The 22,057-nt window shown below is 42.8% G+C and overlaps 1 long non-coding RNA gene across 1 annotated transcript; it reads right to left on the reverse strand.

The window, feature by feature from the left end:
* Positions 1 to 11,672: 11,672 nt before the first annotated feature.
* Positions 11,673 to 22,056, reverse strand: LOC144328965 (uncharacterized). The gene is made up of 2 exons (XR_013394348.1): positions 19,160 to 22,056; positions 11,673 to 11,973 (listed from the first exon to the last, which is right to left on the reverse strand). It is a non-coding gene; the product is annotated as an uncharacterized LOC144328965 (long non-coding RNA).
* Position 22,057: the final 1 nt, after the last annotated feature.

A 22,057-nucleotide genomic window follows, 5' to 3' on the forward strand; every position in this document is an offset into this window, starting at 1 on the left:
TTATTATTATTATTATTTAAAAGAAACCAATCCAAATGGAAACATAAACAGAGAAAATTCAGATGCAGAGTCCTATTGACCTCAATGGCATCTGCTTTTATTTGGAAATTTCTCTGCATTGGGCAGCCATTCTAATGACAGAGATATGTCATTTGGGCTGACTAAGAACATTTCATTATTTAAGGTTGCCATCTTTCAAAAAGTGAAACTCCAGACACAAAAGTTGTTGAGTTTTTTGGTGGGTTTTTTAGTTGCTTTAAGGAAAATTGCCCAAAATGACATTGCTGACATGGGTACCGCAGTATTCCAGCTATGTCCGGGAAATTCTGGGTGTATGGCAACCCTACATTATTTATAACTCATGCCTATCTTATGATAGTTGACATTCTAGCAAATATTGTTTTGTAAAATAAGTACACCTCTGTGGTACAGATATTCCAAGTGAATAGCGGCATCTTTATTCACTTTGCCCCAGCTATGTTTACTGTGTCAGAAAGATTATTTATAACCATCATTTAAGCAAGTAAGTTAATTAGCCATGAATCTGCGTTTCTGAATGTCACTAAAATTCTGTCCTGTCCATTTGCTTGGACCATCAAGTTGATCAAGAGCCTGAATTGTCCTAAGCAAGAAGGAACTTTTCGCTGAAAGATAAGTCTGGTTTTGAAATAGACAACTCAAGATAATTGTGCAGTCCATATGGCAGAGAAGATGTGCCTTGTCATTTCCTTACAAGTTGCTTAGGCTGCATGTCATTATATTCCGCGTGTGGCTAGAGATTATGGCTGAGTCCCTCACTTGACGCTTCCCTTAGAATTGCAAAGGACGTGGGTGAAATGACTTGCAAGGGCAGGAAAATTACTGATAGTGAATCATTGTTGAGCTCTGTGTATGACTTCCAGCCCAAACATTTGACAAACATTAGGCAAAGACCTGCTATTGCTATTAAAATAGGAATCTACTCTTAAAATTCATGGTGTAATCATATAGCATAGAAAATAAGCTCTCTGCTATATTTCAGATAAAATGGTTTTTTTAGCAGGTGGGGGTAGAATTGCATTTCATGTGACACAGTGACTTTAAAGTCCTGATCCTACAAGCCATGTAAATGACAATACAGTTTGTTGTAGAATTGGATACAACTTTTATTGATGAATCCCTAAAGCTTTACAAAGCATGAGAGCAAGACGTAAACATGCATACTTTTTCCCCTCTCCAAATTTATGCCAAGATGCTAATAATATAGTTTAGTCTGCAAATACTAAACTTACTTACTGAGGAGTAATGCTGTAATCCTACATTCTCTTACCTGGGAATAAGCCCCATTATCTGGGAGTAAGCCAAATGGGGTACTTCTGGATAGGCTTGTACTGCATAGGATTGCCTTGCCAGGCCCATGGAGTAAATCTGCAAATGAATGTTCAATTGTGTTTATCATTCTAAGCTTACCTGAAATCCTTTTGTCCTTAGCTCATAAGAGCTGCCACCAGTTCTAAATGGCAAGTTTGCAGTACACAACTACTCAGAAGTAAACCCATCAAGTTCAATCGCACATACCCCCAGGTAAGGATGTGGGAGAAATTTAATTCAAGGTGAACTTACTAAATTTGCACTTTTGAAATACTATGTGAACCTGAAACACAGCCCTCTTTCAAAATTCGTACTTCTCCAAATGTTGATGTTTGGCCCTCCAGACATGTAATGTGTACAAAAATGGATATGCTAGGGTAAAGTGAGCGTATAACTGCATGTATTAGTGAAAATAACATTTTAAAATGCAGTATATTAAAGGAAATTGCTTTACAAGTAATGTGTTATTAGGAGAAATTTGCAGCAAGTGCTAATGAATTTTCACTTTTTTGGAGAATCAAACTTAAGCTTGGGAAAATGAGAAAACAAGAGAAACTGAAATTGACAGATTGGCCTATCCATATTCCCAGGTACGTGTGTATAGGATTTCAGCCTTGGAGGTTTCTCAGAAAACAAAGACCCTTGCCCATACCTTCATTCTAGTTTACTGCTTAGCTCAATTCACAGCCAATGCCTTATGACTGGCTACTAACATTAAAAATAAAGCAAAGCGAATATTTTAAGAGCACAGCAGGAGTTCTAGCTTTGAATCATAATTTCCTGCAGTCCAGGCAAGCCTCTCTATGGGTACTTAGGGGTTTCAAATATTTATCTGTTGCTTTTTCACTAAGTCTTCAAAGCAACCAACAATTAAAAAATAACCAAAATAGAACTGTAAGATTAAAATATGAAAACACTAAAAAAACATAAAGGTAGTTTATCCATTTAAAACGGATAAGATAAGATAAGAAAAGAAAACAGAGCAGCAGTCGATAAAATCAACTGAGCAGTAAGAATATAAATCAAGGCAACCTGGTGTAGGTATAAACAGAATGACCGCTCCCCGCTTAAAACGGGGGGCGCCCTTTGCGTGGACGCGTGCAGCCCCTAGATCTGGAGCGGCTCCAACAGCATAGGCTTGGCCTTGCCTTCCCTCAGGTGGGATACCTGGAGGTCTCTGCCTACCTCAGTCAGTTGTCCAATCCCACCTGGGGGAAGAGTTGCCAAGGAGACCAGGCCAGGTGGGGGAGGGATTACCTGCCCATGTTAAAAAGACATTTTAATGCATAACAGTGACCTAGGCAGAGGAATTAGAAGCAGGGGAATGACAGCATAGGAAATGGAAGCTCAGTTTTACATTTCCTGTATCTCCAGCTATATAACTGGATAAAGTAGGTGTAAATTCTTCTACTGTAAAATTCTTGAAAACTTTTCAATAAACAATAAATATCATAGAACTATAGAATTGGAAGGGATCAACTAGTCCAGCTCTTCTGTACTGGGGGCCGAACCTGCAACTTTGGGGTTATCAGCACCACACTGAGCTATTCTTCAAAACCTTAACCAGGTACCTAAATGACAATATTGTGGGTGCTTTATGCATCTGGGTGGGGTGCCACTGCTGAAAAGACTAGATTGTCCGGTGGATGTCTTCTGAAGTTGATCTTAAAGACCTGGTAAGTTCACATGGCAGAAAGTGTTGCTTTAAATAACCACGTCCCAAACCATTTGCCCTGACATGTAAATATAGCTGCAGATAAGCCTCACAGTACCCAACTTCCAGTCATTTCCTGAGCATCTATTATTATATAACCATATTTGTGGCTAGTATTCATGTGCTCTCATGGTTGGCATATCTATTGTGCTTCATTATCACTTATTCTTTGCAAACTCATGGATCATTTGGCAAAATGGCAAGTCTTTTCTTAAAAGGCTGTTTTCCCTCCTTGCCCAGCTATTTTTATTCTGACTGCTTTGATGTTTTTTCTATGTGCTCTTCTCACATATTCAAACACTGCCAATTCATTAAGGAATGTCTCTGCTGGTTGTGACACTACTTTGATTTACCATCGTGCATCAACAAATTAAAATGGAGCACGCCTCCTTTGGTTTCTAATAGACGCACCAAGTGTATGCAAATTTTACGCCACCTTTCTTTCTTTTTTTAAAAAGGATCCTCTGGCTGGGGGCTTCTAGTGCCCACCCCCTTCAGTTCAGAATTAGAAAACTAGAATTAAAGTATATAAGGAAGGCAATACAAAAAGAGCAGGGACATACTGCAGCTAGTACAGTGGTACCTCAGGTTACAGACGCTTCAGGTTACAGACACTTCAGGTTACAGTCTCCGCTAACCCAGAAATATTACCTCGGGTTAAGAACTTTGCTTCAGGATGAGAATAGAAATTGTGCTCCGGCGGCGCGGCGGCAGCAGGAGGCCCCATTAGTTAAAGTGGTGCTTCAGGTTAAGAACAGTTTCAGGTTAATAACAGACCTCCAGAACGAATTAAGTTCTTAACCTGAGGTACAACTGTACCTTTTCCCAACATTATAGAATAGCAGTAGAGTCATTAGGGGAGGAGTTTGGGGCAGAAGTCAAGGGTTTAGATTCACCAAATAGGAGGGAAGAGTAGATATGGTAACTTGAGTGCAATAAAATAATATTAAATCAAGTACTCCAGATTAATTATATTCTCAGTGTGGGGTGTGTGTGAATTTCTTCATTGCTTCTTTACAATAGCGCAAACACTATTCAGAATCATGAGCTGAAGAATGTCAGAAGCTGCCATATTAAAGTATTGTTACAAAAGTTGGATGCCACTTCCATTCTCGGCCAAGTGATAGCAAGATCTCAGGTGGTTCCAGGCACTCACCCGGGGTCTGTGTTCCTTTGGAAAATTGAGACATGCCGGAGACCGTCATAGCTTTATGAAATATAGTTTATTCGCCCCTTTATACCTTCAGTCTGCATGGAGGGAGTCCAGATCTTACATTATTTCAAGAGGGGCTTATTACCCCAAGTAGTGCAGCCATCGAGACCAAGGTATCTTTCCCAGCCAACCTGCTCAAGATGGATCCTAGTCTTGTCTCTTCCTTCTTCTTCATCTTCCTCAAAAATTCCCTTTTCCTGTCACTTCAAAGACACACCCTATCACTTTGGCAACATCTGTCTCCCCAGGCCAAAGGATTCCTCTCAGATGGCCCATCAACACCTTTTGTCATGTTAACAGATTTGCTCTTCACTAGGCCAGCCAGGCTGGTTTGCATGAGCCAGCCTAAGGATTCCCTATCTTGCACAGCTCTGCAGTTTATACTTTCATCCATATCCCAATTAATCAAAATCCAACCATTTATGAATTTCTAGGGTTTATGCTCCCCCCCCCCATCTATAACAGCACGTTGTAACTTTGCTACTGTTTTGGTCTTGCTCTTTAACTTCTGCATGCTTTTGTTTTGTTATAATTGCAGCTTGTTCCATTTTGTATCCCAGGAAACGGATTTGTTTAATGTTGTCAGTATTGATTAAACCTCTGTATTCTTTCTCAGGAGGCAGATTGGGGGTTAAGAATGGCAAACTTTTGGAAAAAAACTCAACAAAACCACAAACTGAGTGCAGATTTATGATGGTTAACAGCTCTCCTTTTGAATGGACTCTTCCGCAAGTCTGCCATGCATCAAAGATTTGATTGCACTTTTCAAACTCATGCAGATTTCATCACCCATAAATGAAGCAAGTAGTTCTCTAAGACTGATTAACCCAGACCATCGGGGAACTTGCAGTTTACGTAGCATCCTTGTCTAATCTGCCATCATTACAATCATTTAGATCATTGCTGCACTTAGTGACAAGCTGCTACATATGTAGAAAGGAGTCGGGTGTGCAGCTGATGCTGCAGAATGTCCTATTTCCTATTTCCACAGACTTCTGCATGAAAATAATCATCCATGAAGTTTTTTGCAGCTAGTTATTTGCATGCAATAATAATAATAAACCCTCCAGTAACATAAATACAGAACAGTTGCTGAGTAAGGGCTGGAATCAGTTGTGTTACTTAATGATGGCAAAGGTGAAAAATATGCATGCAGGACCAACTCTGCTATTGGGCAGAGTGGGAAAGATCTCTCAGGTAGCTGATTTGGGGCATCATGAAAGGGCAGCAAGTTTTTGGTTATTTATTTAATAGTTATAGGGTTGTACCCAAAGTTGTCCATGTGAGAGCAGAACCAACTTCCCTTCACACCTGTGTGACTTTGCTTTCCTCTCCTCCCCCATGCAGATTCCCCCTGTTATGTACTGAAGTTCTCACCCTGGGCCAGCAGAGGGATACTGTAAATAGTTTTCACTCAGGTCCACATATGCAAATAAGAAAATGAAAGTGACGTTCAGTGATTGGATAGTTACAGAAAGTTGTTACTGTTGCTTTGTAGTTGAGCTCTATATAAGCAGGTTGGCTGAACCCTTCAGTTCAGTTCTGTTCTGGCCTGTGAATAAACAAGAGCTGTCTGAAGAATCGCTGTGTCGTCTGATATGTTCACCCACAACTTAACACCCCCCATGCCCACAAAATCTGCTCAAGAGTGGTGGGCCCTCTGGAGCAAATTTTGTGGGTGTATGGAGGGATGTAGAGAGGAGGAGAGAAAGGTGAAGTCCCACTGAGTGAGTGGAAGTCCTCTCGTGTAATGCGAGATTCCACCCATTGTATTTTTCTTTCTGGGGAGCAGGACAGGAACTTGTGAGGATTTTCTTCCTCGGGTGTCAAAATAACCTGACTGGCTTTGGGTGCAATGGCACCTTGACTTGTAGGGCACCCACTGCTGCCCCACAGAACACTGGTTAAAAACCACTAGCCTAGCCACATCATAAGTGGTCAAAGTAAACTGGGGCAATTCAGGTAGGTCACAAGGGGTATTCTTTCTCGACATAGACGCTTTTGTCACCTGCTGTCATGGATGTAGAGTCTAGAGCCATTAGAGTACTGTGTTGAAAGAAAAAAATCATTACTGTAGTACCTCAGGTTAAGAACTTAATTCGTTCTGGAGGTCCGTTCTTAACCTGAAACTGTTCTTAACCTGAGGTACCACTTTAGCTAATGGGGCCTCCCGCTGCCGCCATGCCACTGCCACACAATTTCTGTTCTCGTCCTGAAGCAAAGTTCTTAACCCGAGGTACTATTTCTGGGTTAGCGGAGTTTGTAACCTGAAGCGTCTGTAACCCGAGGTACCACTGTATAAATGTTTTATTTGGGTTTATAATATGGGCCACATTCGGTTACAAATTGTGATGGTTTTTGCTTAGTAGTTTGAGAATGACTTGTGCACAAATCAGCACTTTTATCTAGCACAAGCTTGCGATATTTAGCGTCTGTTGTAAAAGACGTTTTAAATACCTTCCAACCGTGGTTACTACCTCCTGGCTTCATCAATAATAGATGCACCTTACATTAGAGCCTAGCAAGGCTGTAAAGCTTCCTTGCTGCTGCATGAGTTAGATGGGCAGAGGTATCCTATACGCGCATAACACTGGGGGTGGATATGCAATGCCACTGTGGGAGCAGAACATGCAGCCTTGCAAATGCATGTTTAACCTGGGAGGGGAGAAGGAAAACAGATGTCCTTGGAAACGCCACCAGTGTCTACTGATCAGGGACTGTGCAGAAGCTGACAATCTGTCCAGGCACAGAGGGAGCCAATGATTTCACAGCGATGGGGATGTGTCCATAGCACACATGCCTCTTGACTGCAACATAAGCAACAATGCCACGGGGCCCCTCTCCACCAGCCTCAGTGTCACAGCCAGCAATGATCCCCAGGCATACACACATATATATCCAGGCAGAGGTGAAAATCCTTCCATGCTCTGTAAGGGACGACAGTAACTATCAGTTTGGGTTCCTCCGAGTTCCTCATTTTTCCAATTTTAAATTCAGTTCTCCACATTTCCACAGCAGTTTGCAAAAAATTAATAATAATCAAAAAATCCTCCTGAAAATTCATTAGCATTGGAGTGTGAATTTCTCCCAACATGCACATGTCTGCATGACATTTTACCTACTATAACAGATTTCTGCAAAGCAAATTCCCCTAATGTAATGCATTTTTTTGTATGTTACCTTCACTAATGTAACATGCAGCTTTTTAGAAATAAAATTGAAGCAGTTGAGGAGACTGAGAATTAATGGGATCACAGCATGCTTTGAGCAGGATCTTAAACCTTCCTTCCTCAATTGTGGTTCCTGAAGAAAAAATACCTCCTCTGAACCTTGTATGGGGAGAAAATTTCCCCATTGGTGCATCAAAGCAGCTGTGGAAATTTAACCCTTTCCTCCCTTGCCATGGTCCCCATGAAAAACAACTTCTCAGAAGCTGCTATTTGCATTGGGGGGGGGGGGGAACCCCTCCATCTGTGCCAATGGGATATTTCCTCTCCCGCCACCAATGCAAATAACAGCTTCCGAGAAGCCATTTTTAAATTCAGACTACAGCAGGGGAGGAGTTACATTCTCAGCACATGCTCTTATCCACTTAAATGTCAACCCCACACACCCCACCCAAGTTGATGCAATTTGCGTTTTGGATACAAAGGCACATTCAAGATGACAACTAGTCTGGCCCTAAATGTATGCAAAAGGAGTTGTGATATTAGAGCACTTTTGTAACGAAATGAGAGTTCAAGTGGTTCAGACTAAATATTCATTCTCAAGCATCAGTAGCCACAAGGAGGGAATAAGACCAAGAACCGTTCCGGCTTTCTGATAGTTTAACCATTATCCAGCATGCGCGCGCACACACTTCCACTTCCATATTTATTTCATCTTTCATTCCATTTCCCCCCATCAGGATGCAGAACACCTCAAAGTGCTTTTCAGTTAGCTGCTACTCCTCTTAAGATAAGCAGGAGATAGAGGAAGAGAGACAATTGTGGATGATTTCACGAGTCATAAAACAAGTGGCTGGCCAGATTCTATCAACAGCTGCTGAGGAGCTTGTCTAAATGCCATTTTCTCTCTCTACCTGACTGTACATTTTTGCCATGCTTACAGCACAACGCTCTTATCTCTTTATTGCAGGGTGCTTTCCGACTCAACCAAAATCCCTCCCTACATCATTTAGGAGCTGCAGGAAACAGGAGCTCCTGAAAGGAACCAATCCAGGCCCGCAAAATTATGGGATCTGTCACCTGTGTTATGGAAACTGACTACACGGTGCACGATTGCATCACCCTGAGTTGCTTCTCAGTGTCCCAGGTGTCTTGATGCATTATTGCAGTGCAGTGATGTACACGTGTTGCAGCGGTCCAGCAGATCTGGCATCCAAACATCTCTGCATCTCCCACTGCACAAGGGCCATCCCGCTAATGTGTTGTTTATAACGGTCAAACTACATGTCGCATATACTTTGTGAATACTTATCAGTTTCCCCAATGAGTGCATAACCCTGGTGTGATTGGGCATGTTTCTCTTTTGCTCTGGATCCTCATGTGCCGCGCGATCTGCCCCCTTCTATATTTCTCTTGCTGCTTAACAAGTAAAAACTAGGAAAGCAACTAATGTTAAATGTTCCTTGACAAATGCAGCACTGTGAGAGCTTCTGTAGCCGAAACAGCATCACCTACACAAAAGAAGAAGGTATCAGCTGGCTCAGGGAAACCCACAAGTTTGCAACAATGCAAAAAAATATACAGGGGTACCTCGGATTAAGTACTTAATTCGTTCCGGAATTCATTCTTAACCTGAAGCACCACTTTAGCTAATGGGGCCTCCTGCTGCTGCCATGCTGCCGGAGCACGATTTCTGTTCTCATCCTGAAGCAAAGTTTTTAACCTGAGGTACTATTTCTGGGTTAGCAGAGTCTGTAACCTGAAGCGTATGTAACCCGAGGTACCACTGTACATTTTTTTTTTGCAGGGTGGGGACCAAGACAGGGGTGGGGGAGAATCCAAACAGTCCAATAAGAACTTCGCTTGCTCAGCAGGCATGGAATGTTGACAAACTGGAAGTGTGCAGGGGTGTCTTACCCATAGCGGCTAGTGTTGCAGGGTACCAGGGCGCCAAGTTCTGGAGGGCGCCAGGGAAGAGGTGGAGGCTGGGCGTGGCACCTCCTGGCATCAGCTCACCGCCCTCACCCGCCTCTGCCATGCCACGCCGAAGCAGCTCCGCGCCCGGAGCCTCCGCCTGCCATGGCCACCACAGTACGAAGTGGCCAGCTGAGCTGGGAGCCGCTGTGTCCAGCCTTCACCTCTTCCCCGCCGGAGAAGCTGCCCTCCAGCCGCTGCCCACCTCCTCCAGCCCCGCAAAGCTGGGCATGTCGACGGCAGCTCTATCTTTCCTAAAAAAGGTTGGCAACTCTGGGAGACGGGGGGGGGGGTGTCGGAGGGTTCTTTGCACCACGGTGCCTGATATACTTAAGATGGCCCTGGAAGTGTGTACAAGGAAACTGAGGCAGAGAGGAAAGGGAATGAGGTATCCTAGAAGAGGTGGTGGCTGGCTGGCTGGCTGGCTGGCTGGCTGGAACCCTGAACAGGAGCATTCCTTATGGCAATCTTTTATAGCAAGCCCCACTCATTATTTTTTTATTTTCCCAACTGAGCTACAGAGCAATATTACCACCGCACCTATCTCTATTGTCTTGAAGTTTAAAAACTCTGGGGTTTGTGAAAAATTGAGGGTGACATAAGGTACAATCCTATGCACGCTCACAAAGTCGTAAGGCTCAAATTTAATTATAAATAATATTACGATGTTAAAAATATTATATTAAAATATTTATATGATGCCCTCTGGAGGAGTGTATGCCCAACTTATAGTTGACACCTGTTGGGCTTCTGTAACATGAAGAACAAATAATAGTGTTAACAGGATACAATAGACATGAATTGCAGTAGGCATGACATAAAAAGCCAAAACCACCTTAAAGGGGAGTTTCTCTTATTTCACGTGCAGGAGGAATGCCTCTTCTAAGCAGACACCGGAGTTATTTTTTCTAGAAAAAGAGGTGCCAAAACTCACCACGAATGCCTCCCTTGTTCTCTTTTAATGGCAATGGCATCCACCTGAGAGGTGCCAGTTCTGGTGAGTTCTGGCTGATAAAAAGCCCTTGCTGACATCTATTGCAACACATAAAACAAATAAAACATGGTGCTTGGTTCAGAAATATTGCTTTTGCACATGTAAATTTAGTTAATAAATTCATTGCCTAAGACTTACAACTAATCAATTAAAGTACTGTAATCATCGCCCAATTTTTGTCCTTGCTTGGTCAGTATCTTCTGCATGTCAAACATCAAGCCCCAACCCCTAGGTCTCACCACCAACACAACTGGGCTCTGGCTGATGTAGCTGACCTCAGGGGTCATGGTTTGAAGGATGAACAATCATGATCTGACCTGAGCAGAGGAAGGGTCAGACTCAGCCAGCATTCTCAGGGAGGAAGGACATATGGAGGGCCATCAGGTTCCCCATCTCTGGAACCAAATAATGGGTGGGAAAAGCTCCATCGTCTCCCCAATGAACAGATTGCCCTCCCTTGATCAGGATTATTAACTCTCTCTTTTTTTCTAGTAAAGTTCTAGACAACTTTCTATATTTACACCTCCAAGAACTAAAACAGTATGTATGGCTATAATTGGCACTAACATTACAAATGCCATATCTGATATTCCAGCTATTAACATTCCATATCACTTTCCAAGTAATTCGAACTATTAAATTACACTTCAAATATAACTTGGTGCTTACAGTGTCTTCAGTATTAGGGTTTCCATGACAACTGTAACTCTGTTCCTCTGTCTTGGTTATAGTTTACATCAGAGTATATTACATTCGTTATACTATGCGAACACTTAGGTGGCTGGGTTATAAATATTGCAGGAAATATATCTGAAATATTCTGACTTTGGAGCAAAGTTCCGGGTTAAAAGATTTGCACTAACAAAGTACCGTATTTTTTGCTCTACAAGACTCACTTTTTCCCTCCTAAAAATAAGGGGAAATGTGTGTGTGTCTTATGGAGCGAATGCAGGCTGCACAGCTATCCCAGAAGCCAGAACAGCAAGAGGGATCGCTGCTTTCACTGTGCAGCGATCCCTCTTGCTGTTCTGGCTTCTGAGATTCAGAATATTTTTTTTCTTGTTTTCCTCCTCCTAAAACTAGGTGCGTCTTGTGGTCTGGTGCGTCATATAGAGCGAAAAATACGGTAATCCTGCATGTAATCTTAGGACTCGCTGTTCACATATCTAGGCATTTCAATCCACTTTTCACTACTTAGTATTCAGTTACTTGAACATGTGAACCATCTCTTTTGCAATGATGGCAAGGCGACACGTCAGATCGGAATGCAACGTCATTTATTTCTTCATTTCTCAAGGTGGCGTGTGATAAAGAAATATGGTAAATGGAACCATAAAATCTTTGCTGGCTGTTTCACATGCAGAGGCTATGGTGGAAGTTGGGTCAGCTCTTCTCTGCTTGCCACAGGACCTGAACCAATACGTTGCTGAATTAGTCATAATGATGTTGTTGGCTGCATATTTCATCCAGGATCAGAGACAGCATGGGAGAAACAGCAGGAGATGGTAGCTATTGCTTTCAAGTCCTGCTTGTGGGTTTCCCAGAGGCATCTGGTTGGTCACTGTGGAAAACAAGATTCTAGTTGAGATAGGGCTCTTCTGATATCTCTGTGGCAATTGCATTCTTTTACTGAGCCAGTCGTTTGAATGTGCATCTTCCTCTGAACACTTCAGGGTTTTAAGGTTCCAAAATCCCATCTACTAACAGCAAACACCTAACCTTGAAAAAAGTACTGGCTGCCAACTGAGGCCATATTGCTTGTCAGACGCTGCAGACAGCCACAGACAGTACTTATGAGAGGTGTGACCCGCTTCATTTATCACTCCCAGCACCCTGCATGCTCTGCAGTTCACAGTTTATGGATGTGCTTCCCCCTCCTCGTTCTCTGCTAAAGTAAGAGCTCAAGCAAGATGCAAGAAGCCAGAGTCCCTAGAACCTGTTGTGTTCCTATTTCCGGCGCAAATGGAGCATAATCTCCATGTATTATTGAAAGCCATGGCATTTGGGTCAGTACTCTACCTTTCCCTGATTTTTATGTTGTCATTTTCAAAGCGAGTGCAGAACAGGTCGTCAAGGACAAAGCCCCAAAGGATAAAGAAATGATACCTTTCAATCAATGGACCGACAATAAGACAACACTTGCAACTTATAAACAGATTGCTTATAGATGCAGACTTTGTTTTGACAAATATGACAACATTTGGAATGAGTTTATAGAGAATGTAGTAGGCTGTTAACATCTACATATGTATTGGGATAATAACACTATATCAGTTTATATAAGAATGTATGGGAGTATATTGCATTGGATTTTTGTATATATTTTTTTCTATCTTTCTTATACACATCTTTGCTTTCCCCCTCACTTTCTCCCCTTTTCCCCCTTTGTATCACTTTATTTCTTTATAAATGAAATACTTTCTATAAAAAAATTAATATTAAAGAAAAGGACAAAGCCCCAAAGAGAACAAGTCTGTGTCGCATTGTCTTATGCATAGCAAAGTGTGCAATATCACACTTTCTCCTGAGAGGGGGGCGGGAAATGTGGTTGGACCAGATAGCAAGGCAGTAGCATAAACAACAGTTGGCCAGGACTGTTTCAAAGTTTACAGCAAGGGTGAGGAACCTCAAGGGCTGGGAGCCAAATGTGAGCCTCCTAGCCTTTCTATGTGGCCTCTGGGATCTCTCTAGATCCCATCCCCCCAACCCCTCGCTGGCCCTCCCTCATGCCCTCCTTGAATGCTTTTGTCTAATAATAATAATAATAATAATATTTCCTGCCAACCTAGCAGTTCAAAAGCATGTCAAAGTGCAAGTAGATAAATCCAGCGGGAAGGTAAACGGCATTTCCATGCGCTGCTCTGGTTTGCCAGAAGCAGCTTAGTCATGCTGGCCACATAACCCAGAAGCTGTACACCGGCTCCCTTGGCCAATAAAGTGAGATGAGCACTGCAACCCCAGAGTCATCCGTGACTGGACCTAATGGTCAGGGGTCCCTTTACCTTTACCCTGCCCATCTGGCTGGCCTTCCCCAGCCACTCTGGGTGGCTTCCAACAAAGATTAAAAATACATTAAAATGTCACACATTAAAAACTTCCCTGAACAGGGCTGTCTAGATGGGATATGCCTTTAACTGTAATAATGGCTCTTGCCTGACTGACCGGAGAGAGGTGGGTAGATGTAGAAACCTCTGGCGTTCCTACGGCTGCATCTTAGCCTGCTGTACAAAGGCAAGTTACATCCATTGACCCATCTACTTTGGCATCACCCATCAGCCCCCAGAAGGGTCTGCCCAAGATAATGTGGACCTACACACCGCCTCACAGCATTGGATTCACAGACCAGGTGAGGCTGCCCACACTAATTGTGGTCTTCTCCCCCACACGGCCACATGCGATCCTGTTTCCCCATTGCCTCTTGTCCATCACCACTCATAGCATGACCATTATTGTAAAATGGTCATCCCTTCATCTTACAGAAGTGAGAATTTCCACAGGGAGTTTTAGTTTTTACTGCTGTTTCATTGAAGGGCAGGAGTGAAAGTTGAGGTTTCTACTTACCTTGTAAAATGGGCTTTCTGGCAAATAACCAGATTAATGTTGCTATGGAATTTCAGGGTTGTTGCCATGGAAATATATCCCCTTGTACAGAGGAGTAATGAGGCTACTTTTTGTTTCCTTTTTTAAAAACCTAAGCCCACATTAAAGTCTGGAATCAGTTAATTCCTAAATTTCTGAATATTAAAATCTGGTTCTATATCTGACACTCTAGCTTCTCTTTATTCCAACCTAGTTATTTCCAACTGTCTGTTATAAGATAAAAAAATTTCACCAGTAGCACCTTTCTCCACGTCCTTTCTTTTTAATTTCTAAAACTTTCATTTATACCACTTTAGTGTACCTGAGCTCTGTGTAGATTACTTCTCAAGCCAAGCTGGGTAAATAATTAATTCAATCAAGCATTTTAGCTTTTTCAAATGAACTATGTGCATTAAACAAATTTTCATCGCACTGCCAGTTGCCATACGGTAATCTCTCTCTCTCTCTCTCTCTCTCTCTCACACACACACACACACACACACACAGAGAGAGAGCGAGAGAGAGAGATTTACAGACACACTGGGGAGAAACACAGAAAATGGTTTAAAGGGAGGGGGTATAAAAAGTTGTGTACATGTTATTCATATTAAATGCCCACAACTATTCACTTGGTAAAATGCACCCTTTCACGTACCTTCTAAGATTAGGTATAATGAGAATTGCCTTCCTGTTAATTTTCCTGTTTGATCTTCCTCTTTTTATCTTCTTATATCTTTCCTGATTATAGTTTTGCATTTTCACATCTGCTGTAAGTTTTCAATATGTCATTTAGGCATGCATAGTGGCAGAAGGTTTTTTTTGAGCAGGAACTTGGGTGAACCTTTTAAAAACCTTTTAAAAATCAAATACCGGTAATTCTTTTTGTTCTTGTTGTTGGCCGGGTGTTGGGGGGGGGGGGAGGGACCCAGAATGGATATACAGTGGTGCCCCGCAAGACAAATGCCTTGCAAGACGAAAAACCCGCTAGACGAAAGGGTTTTCCGTTTTTGAGCTGCTTCGCAAGACGATTTTCCCTATGGGCTTGCTTCGCAAGACGAAAACGTCTTGCGAGTTTTGCGATTTTTTTTCGCCCCCCCCCTTTTTCTAAGCCGCTAAGCCGCTAATAGCCTTTTAGCTGCTAAGCCGCTAAGCCTTTAATAGCCGCTAAGCCGCTAATAGCGCTAATCCGCTAATAGGGTTGCTTCGCAAGACGAAAAAACCGCTAGACGAAGAGACTCGCGAAACGGATTATTTTCGTCTTGCGAGGCACCACTGTACACCCAATACCTGAGACAAAAACCCACCTATATCTGTAATCAATAAAGCCGTGGCCATTTTTTAATCCAGATCATCATCTGCTTGAGTTTATTAATCACATTTTACATTAAGCCACTGCCCAGGGTGGGTGGGTGTGGCACTGCAACTGGGCCCACAATAAACAAACAAACTTCATGGTGAGTTCCCCCATTTTTTCCCCCCAGAAAGAAAGCACTGCATAGTGGGGACTCCACTGATTATTAAGCCAGGGAAGGGCTACAGTTCTGTGGTAGAACACCTGCTTTGCATGCAGAAGGTCCCAGGTTCAATCCCTGTAATCTACGGGTGGGGGGGGTGCTGGGAGAGAAGAACCCTGCCTGAATTCCAGAGCGCTGCTGGCAGTCAGTGTAGGCGACACTGAGCTAGATGGCCAATGGTTTGACTCCGCTTCCTATGTTCCTATGTAATTTGAAAATGAGTAGTTTTGAGGCAGGCTGGGCAACATGTTCCGGTTAATTGGGTGCTCTGGAGTGTATTTAGATGGATGAGGCACAAATTGCGGGGTACTGCCTGGGTTCCTGATGCCGCCCTAATCGTAAGTAAACCCAGGTTGTTGGTGTCCTCCAGCAATTCTTCAAAGAGCTCTTGTTTATTCACAGGCCAGAACAGAACTGAACTGAAGGGTTCAGCCAGCCTGCTTATATAGAGCTCCACTAGAACGCAAGAGTAACCATTTTCTGTAACTATCCAATCACTGAACGTCACTTTCGATCCTTTATTTGCATATGTGGACCTGAGTGAAAACTATCTACAGTATCCCCCTGCTGGCCCAGGGTGAGAACTTCAGTACATAACACCCCGTATCAGAAGACAGGAACTATAGTTGCAGGAATGCCGGGTGCAATCTGAAGACTTCTGGGACTCTCGCATTCAGCACTGTTGAAAACCCTCAGATCCACCTGGTGACTCACACAATTCACTTTGGGAAGTGTGACGCCCAGAGGTTGTCTCGTGGCAGCCGCAGCCTTGTCACTAAACCTTCATAAAGAGACAGATTTTGACATTTTGACACCAAAGGTGCTCTTTCCTCCAAACTAGCAACAACTAGTGTGAAATCCCCATCACTCGGGAAAGGTTGGCAGGGAGTGTGCCATTTTGCTGAAATGGATGTGACTGATTTTAATCAGTAGCACCAGCTTATGCCACAAATGAAAAGAACTGTGTGGGGATGATTCAAAGGAGCGAGGGACAAACAGTTCCCAGTTTATTTGCCAAGAGTCAGGTTGTTATACAATGCGGTTTATGGCCATCCGCTAATAAAATACTACTTCTGAGCCACGATGTGCAATAATGCAGATGAGCTAATGCTTTGGGTTTGCGAAGTGCCCCTCCATGCAACTGTCTGGAATGAATAGATTGTTCAATATTTTCCCTCAAGGTATCGATGTGCATGAAATGTTATCCCAGGTTCTTTGGTCCTATTAAATAAAAAAAAGAGCCAGTTTTGTCTTCATCCAGCCAGGCTGGCACATCAGCTTTGTGTCAGAAATTCATCTACATGATCTGAGAATAATAGACTGGGCTTTGCACAATAAAGCTTGCTGCAGTAGAACTCTTGCCAGTCTCTTTTGTTATATTCTGCTTACCCTAACATTCCTGGGTAACTTGATACATCTTTTGAGTGGCATTTATAAGATAAAAAAGAAGCTGCTTGGCTTCACTGTTTTTAAAGAAGACTTTTAGATCCCTATCATATTGATTATTTAAAAAAACAACTGGAGTGAGCTTCTTTTCCTAGGATAGCAGCACCACAATCTTGCTATGATTGATATATTAATTTGACTCCATTGCTGGCAGAGAGCCATCTGGAGGCACTGAAGGGGTGCACCAGAAACAATTAACCCTGGACTCCATATGCAACTTGCTTGGGCCATACAGGGAAGGGGAGCAAACATTTTGAAAAAGGTCCCAGATAAAATCACTTGCATCTTCAGGTTGAGCTGTCTGAAGTCCTGGAGTACAGTGGTACCTCAGGTTAAGTACTTAATTCGTTCCGGAGGTCCGTTCTTAACCTGAAACTGTTCTTAACCTGAAGCACCACTTTAGCTAATGGGGTCTCCCGCTGCCGCCGCGCCGCCAGAGCACGATTTCTGTTCTCATCCTGAAGCAAAGTTCTTAACCTGAAGCACTATTTCTGGGTTAGCGGAGTCTGTAACCTGAAGCATATGTAACCTGAACTGTATGTAATCCGAGGTACCACTGTCCTGTGGTTAGTATAGACTGGGGGTCTCCAACGTTCAGTGCCAAGGGACCAATTTGGTAACCCAAGACCTTTAAAGGTGACACGGAAACTACAACTAACCCAGAACATGTGTCAGGGACTGACTAGATGAGGAGTAGTGGAAACTGCTCCCATTAGATGAGATCAGGGCAATGAAAGCTCCGTTTTCAAAGTCTCAGCATTGCTGCTTTTAAAAATTGTTGTTCTGTCTGGCCCTCCCTTGCTTGACAGTAAGTTCCCAATAATTCCTCCCAATACCCTTTAAAAAGAATTTAAAAAGTTGAAAAAGAATTTACTGCAAAGGTTTGACCGAGTTTTGTTTAAAGTAAAAGGTTCCCACACTGCAAAGGGTTTGAGAACCACTGCCATTGAACCTCTAGTGCAGGCTTTCTCAACTTGTGGGTCCCCAGATGTTGTTGAACTACAACTCCCATCACCCCTAGCTAGCAAGGCCAGAGCTCAGGGATGATGGGAGTTGTTGTCCAACAACATCTGGGGACCCACAGGTTGAGAACCGCTGCCTAGTGGATTGGAAGTAGGAGTCCCAGAATTACAATGGTTCCACTTCTACCTATGGGGCTGGTTCCAGAGAGAAGTGGAATGGGAGTGTGGAGTGAGTCCTCTTGGCTTCATGGCGGACGGTTCTGCCCCACGTGCTTTTTAATATTTCTATGGAACCACTGAGAGAGGTCCTCAGGGAATTTGGGGTGAGGTGTCACCAGCATGTGAACATCATCCATTTCTCCCTATCATCTCAACCAGGTGAAGCTGGGCAGGCACTCGACCAATGTCTGCAAACAGTCATGAGCTGGATGACAGCCAAAAAATTTAAGCTGAACCCCTACATAGCAGGTGCTATGAACTGGTGAAAGTTTGGATGGGAAAGAAATTGCATGAGAAGGCCCTGCTCTCGGTTTGTCTGGGGAGGAGACTGGGCAAAGTGGGGAACCCAGAGAAGGTATTTATGGTAAGCTTTGCTGAAGCAAATTGCCCCCACCAAAGCAGCTGCCCAAGGATGCTGGGTGCTGCTGCTGACCCTACACATGAGAGACAATAATTAACTTCCATTTTCTTTCTCTTTGTTCCACTTTTTGACTTCTGTTTTGTTATGCACTGAAGTTCTCACCCTGGGCCAGCAGGGGAATACAGTAGGTAGTTCAGGTCCACGTATGCAAATAAGGGATCGAAAGTGACGTTCAAGTGATTGGATAGTTACAGAAAGTTGTTACAGTTACGTTGTACTGGAGCTCTATATAAGCAGGCTGGCTGAACCCTTCAGTTCAGTTCTGTTCTGATCTGTGAATAAACAAGAGCTGTTTGCAGAATCGCTGTGTCATCTGATATGTTCACCCACAATTTAACATGTTTCAATATATTTTCTAAACCAGTAAAGAAAGAAAGAAAGAAAGAAATCTAATATACTGAGGCTCCAAGAAGTGCGTACAGAGAATACAATGCTTTACAATACCATGGGGGAAAATATTTTTTAAAACACCCCCAGTTCCCAAACTAAATCTAATTTTTCACTTTTAATTTTCAGAATAGCAGTACTGAGCCATCTAAACAGTGCAATAAATAGACTGTCTTAGGCAAGCGATCTTTAAAAGTACATTTCTACAATCCTACTCACCTTCCTGTTCTGTTTGCAGTTTCTGCCACATCACTTTAATCATGCTTCATCATTACAGTTCTTCTTGATGGGGCAGTTTAATTAAACTTCCTTTCCTCTCTGAATCCAGGAATATACAGCAACTGTTTGTTTTTAAACACCTTCCCAAACTTGATTTTGGGAGCATCTTTTCATTAAACAGCTTCTACTATATCATTATCAGTACCACGGGGAGCTATGGCATGAGCTAACCCACTCTGGGTTATAAATAAATGTCCTCTACAGTCTATGGGTGAACTTCATACAGAGAAGTAATAGGCAATACATCTTGCCTATTAAGCCTTCTGCACATATTGACATTTAACTATTGTGGTTTCATCAAATTGTGTAAATACTTTAGAAAGCCATTGATAGTCACTGTCATTTGTAAGGCGAGGGGAACACAGCAGCCATTAGATTAAATTTCTTGAGTGTCCATAAACCACAAATGGTGTCTGAAGCAAATGATGGCACATTCACAAGATAACATAACATGGATACATTTAATCACTACTGCCTATTAACGGCCAAGCATCACCAGACGTCAATATCATAATCTCATGCTATACGCTTAGCCTCCTTTCTTCTGGCAGGAGTCTTGTGCCTTTAAACCAGCAGAGGGGGATCTCTGGTCCACAAACCTAACTAGGCCCAGTAGGGATCCTAATTTGGCCATTGCGCCAATTATCACATACCATGCCCACCTGCCCCACGCTTGACAACATTATGTGATATCAGGTGTGGACATGTGTCTGCAAAGGAAAAACCGGAAGTTCAAGTACACTCTTGGCAAGCAGGGCACCAATGAGCACCAACACAGAGACCCATTGGGATTGGCCACGCTAGGGAGTTCAACATCAAGAATGTCTTAGTGCAACCAGTGGGGCTTACAGCACTGATCAGCTCATTGGCTTTAAGTGAGCCCAGCACTGCACCCAAGTGATTTTGAGTATGTGGTAGATGCTATAATTTTTTTAGTGTAAGGCTACGTACGTATTAGAGGGATGCAGGTGGTGCTGTGGGTTAAACCACAGAGCCTAGGACTTGCCGATCAGAAAGTCGGCGGTTTGAATCCCCACGACGGGGTGAGCTCCCGTTGCTCACCCCTGCTCCTGCCAACCCAGCAGTTCAAAAGCACGTCAAAGTGCAAGTAGATAAATAGGTACTGCTCTGGCGGGAAGGTAAACGGCGTTTCCGTGCGCTGCTCTGGTCCGCCAGAAACGGCTTAGTCATGCTGGCCACATGACCCGGAAGCTGTACGTCGGCTCCCTTGGCCAATAAAGCGAGATGAGCGCTGCAACCCCAGAGTCGGCCACGACTGGACCTAATGGTCAGGAGTCCCTTTATCTTTACCTTACGTACGTATGAATTATCAAATGATTGTCATTTGTCACTACATAAACAGGAGAAAACAGCTGTTCATCACAGCTGATCAGATCCAAGTATAAGGCCATGATATTAACATATGCTATGAAAAGAGGTCCTGCATTTAAATTATTATTATTAATCTAATATAGTGTTCACCTAGAGAAAGGTGCAGTGTTCCTTAGATAAGCAGCATCTGGAGGCTCAGAAGTGATGTTCCACGCCCCAAAATCATTAGCTGATTAAATGCAAAAAATAAAACAAAATGGTTCATCAACACCCGCCGAAAGTTGAAGTCTTAATTGAAGGGAGTAAATACTAAATTAGGATGTCCATGGAAATCCTTACAGTGACCTACATGACTACTCAGAAGACCCACTAACAGCAATGATATACTCCTGGGAAAGGGTACATAAGAGTGAACCTTTACTGTCCAGTGTTCTCTCAAATCCACAAATTACAATGAGATTATTTTTTTTTTTGGTGATAGTATTGTTTGGGCTACTGAAAGTCCATGGGAAATGCTGAGAATTAAAAGGGAAGTCACATGATGGAAGGAAGGTAGATATAAGTGGAATGAATGAATAAGCGGCCCTGGTATGACACTGTCATGCTGGCCAATAAGAAAAATATGGATGTGGGTAGCATAGAGGAGGAGCAGAGATGTCGTACCTTTATGTCCCTTCAGTTCATGGCCATGTGTGTAGCTTTACGCCAGCCCCAGATCTGGTGCATTTAAATATATATATATATACACATCAGTAGCAACATATCTTCCCATTCCAGTATAATGTAACAATTGCTTTGCCGAATTCTTTTATATCTCAGTAGATCATGAGGCACTTTTATTTTATGTGGTAAACTGAATTTAGGCGGTGCTAATCATTTATATGTGCCAAATGCCTTTTTGGAATTTTATGGGATTTAAAGTGGTTGGGATTAAATGTTCACCCACTATTCAAACACTAAAATGTGCTTTTAGATGAAGTACTATTTCTGAATTTCTGTACAGTTTTTACTGTACGAAAATGGTATGTTGCTAAGACTGCTGGGATTACGAAAAATGATTTCTCTTAAGAAAATGGGCCAGAGTACAGGATCATCTGAGCATTTTGAGCTGAAGTCCATAGCCATGGGCATTCTGGGTAACTTGGGACCTGTCTCAGTTTCTGAATATGTTGATTATATTAATCTTATGCCACAGAGAAGTTGGTTAAGATAAAACTAGCGACAAATGTCAATCAGTTTGTACAGTATATTTGTAGCCCTATCCTAACCAAGTTTGCAGATAAGTAGATTTCATTGCTTTGCCAACTGATTAAGATCAGGCTGTAAAAATATCATATATAAACAATGAAAGATAAGAGAGCCACTTTAGGGAAATGCAGCTTTTCTTCTTTTCTGTCAGCAACTGCCTGCCTTTCCTCCGCCACCACACCCACTCCCTTTCCTGGGAGTGTCACTGTCACTGCAATTTCCTGCCAGTTTTGCACAACAGTGTGCTCCCAATCCCCC

Source organism: Podarcis muralis, chromosome 10 (assembly GCF_964188315.1).
Source record: "Podarcis muralis chromosome 10, rPodMur119.hap1.1, whole genome shotgun sequence".
Lineage (NCBI taxonomy): Eukaryota > Metazoa > Chordata > Lepidosauria > Squamata > Lacertidae > Podarcis > Podarcis muralis.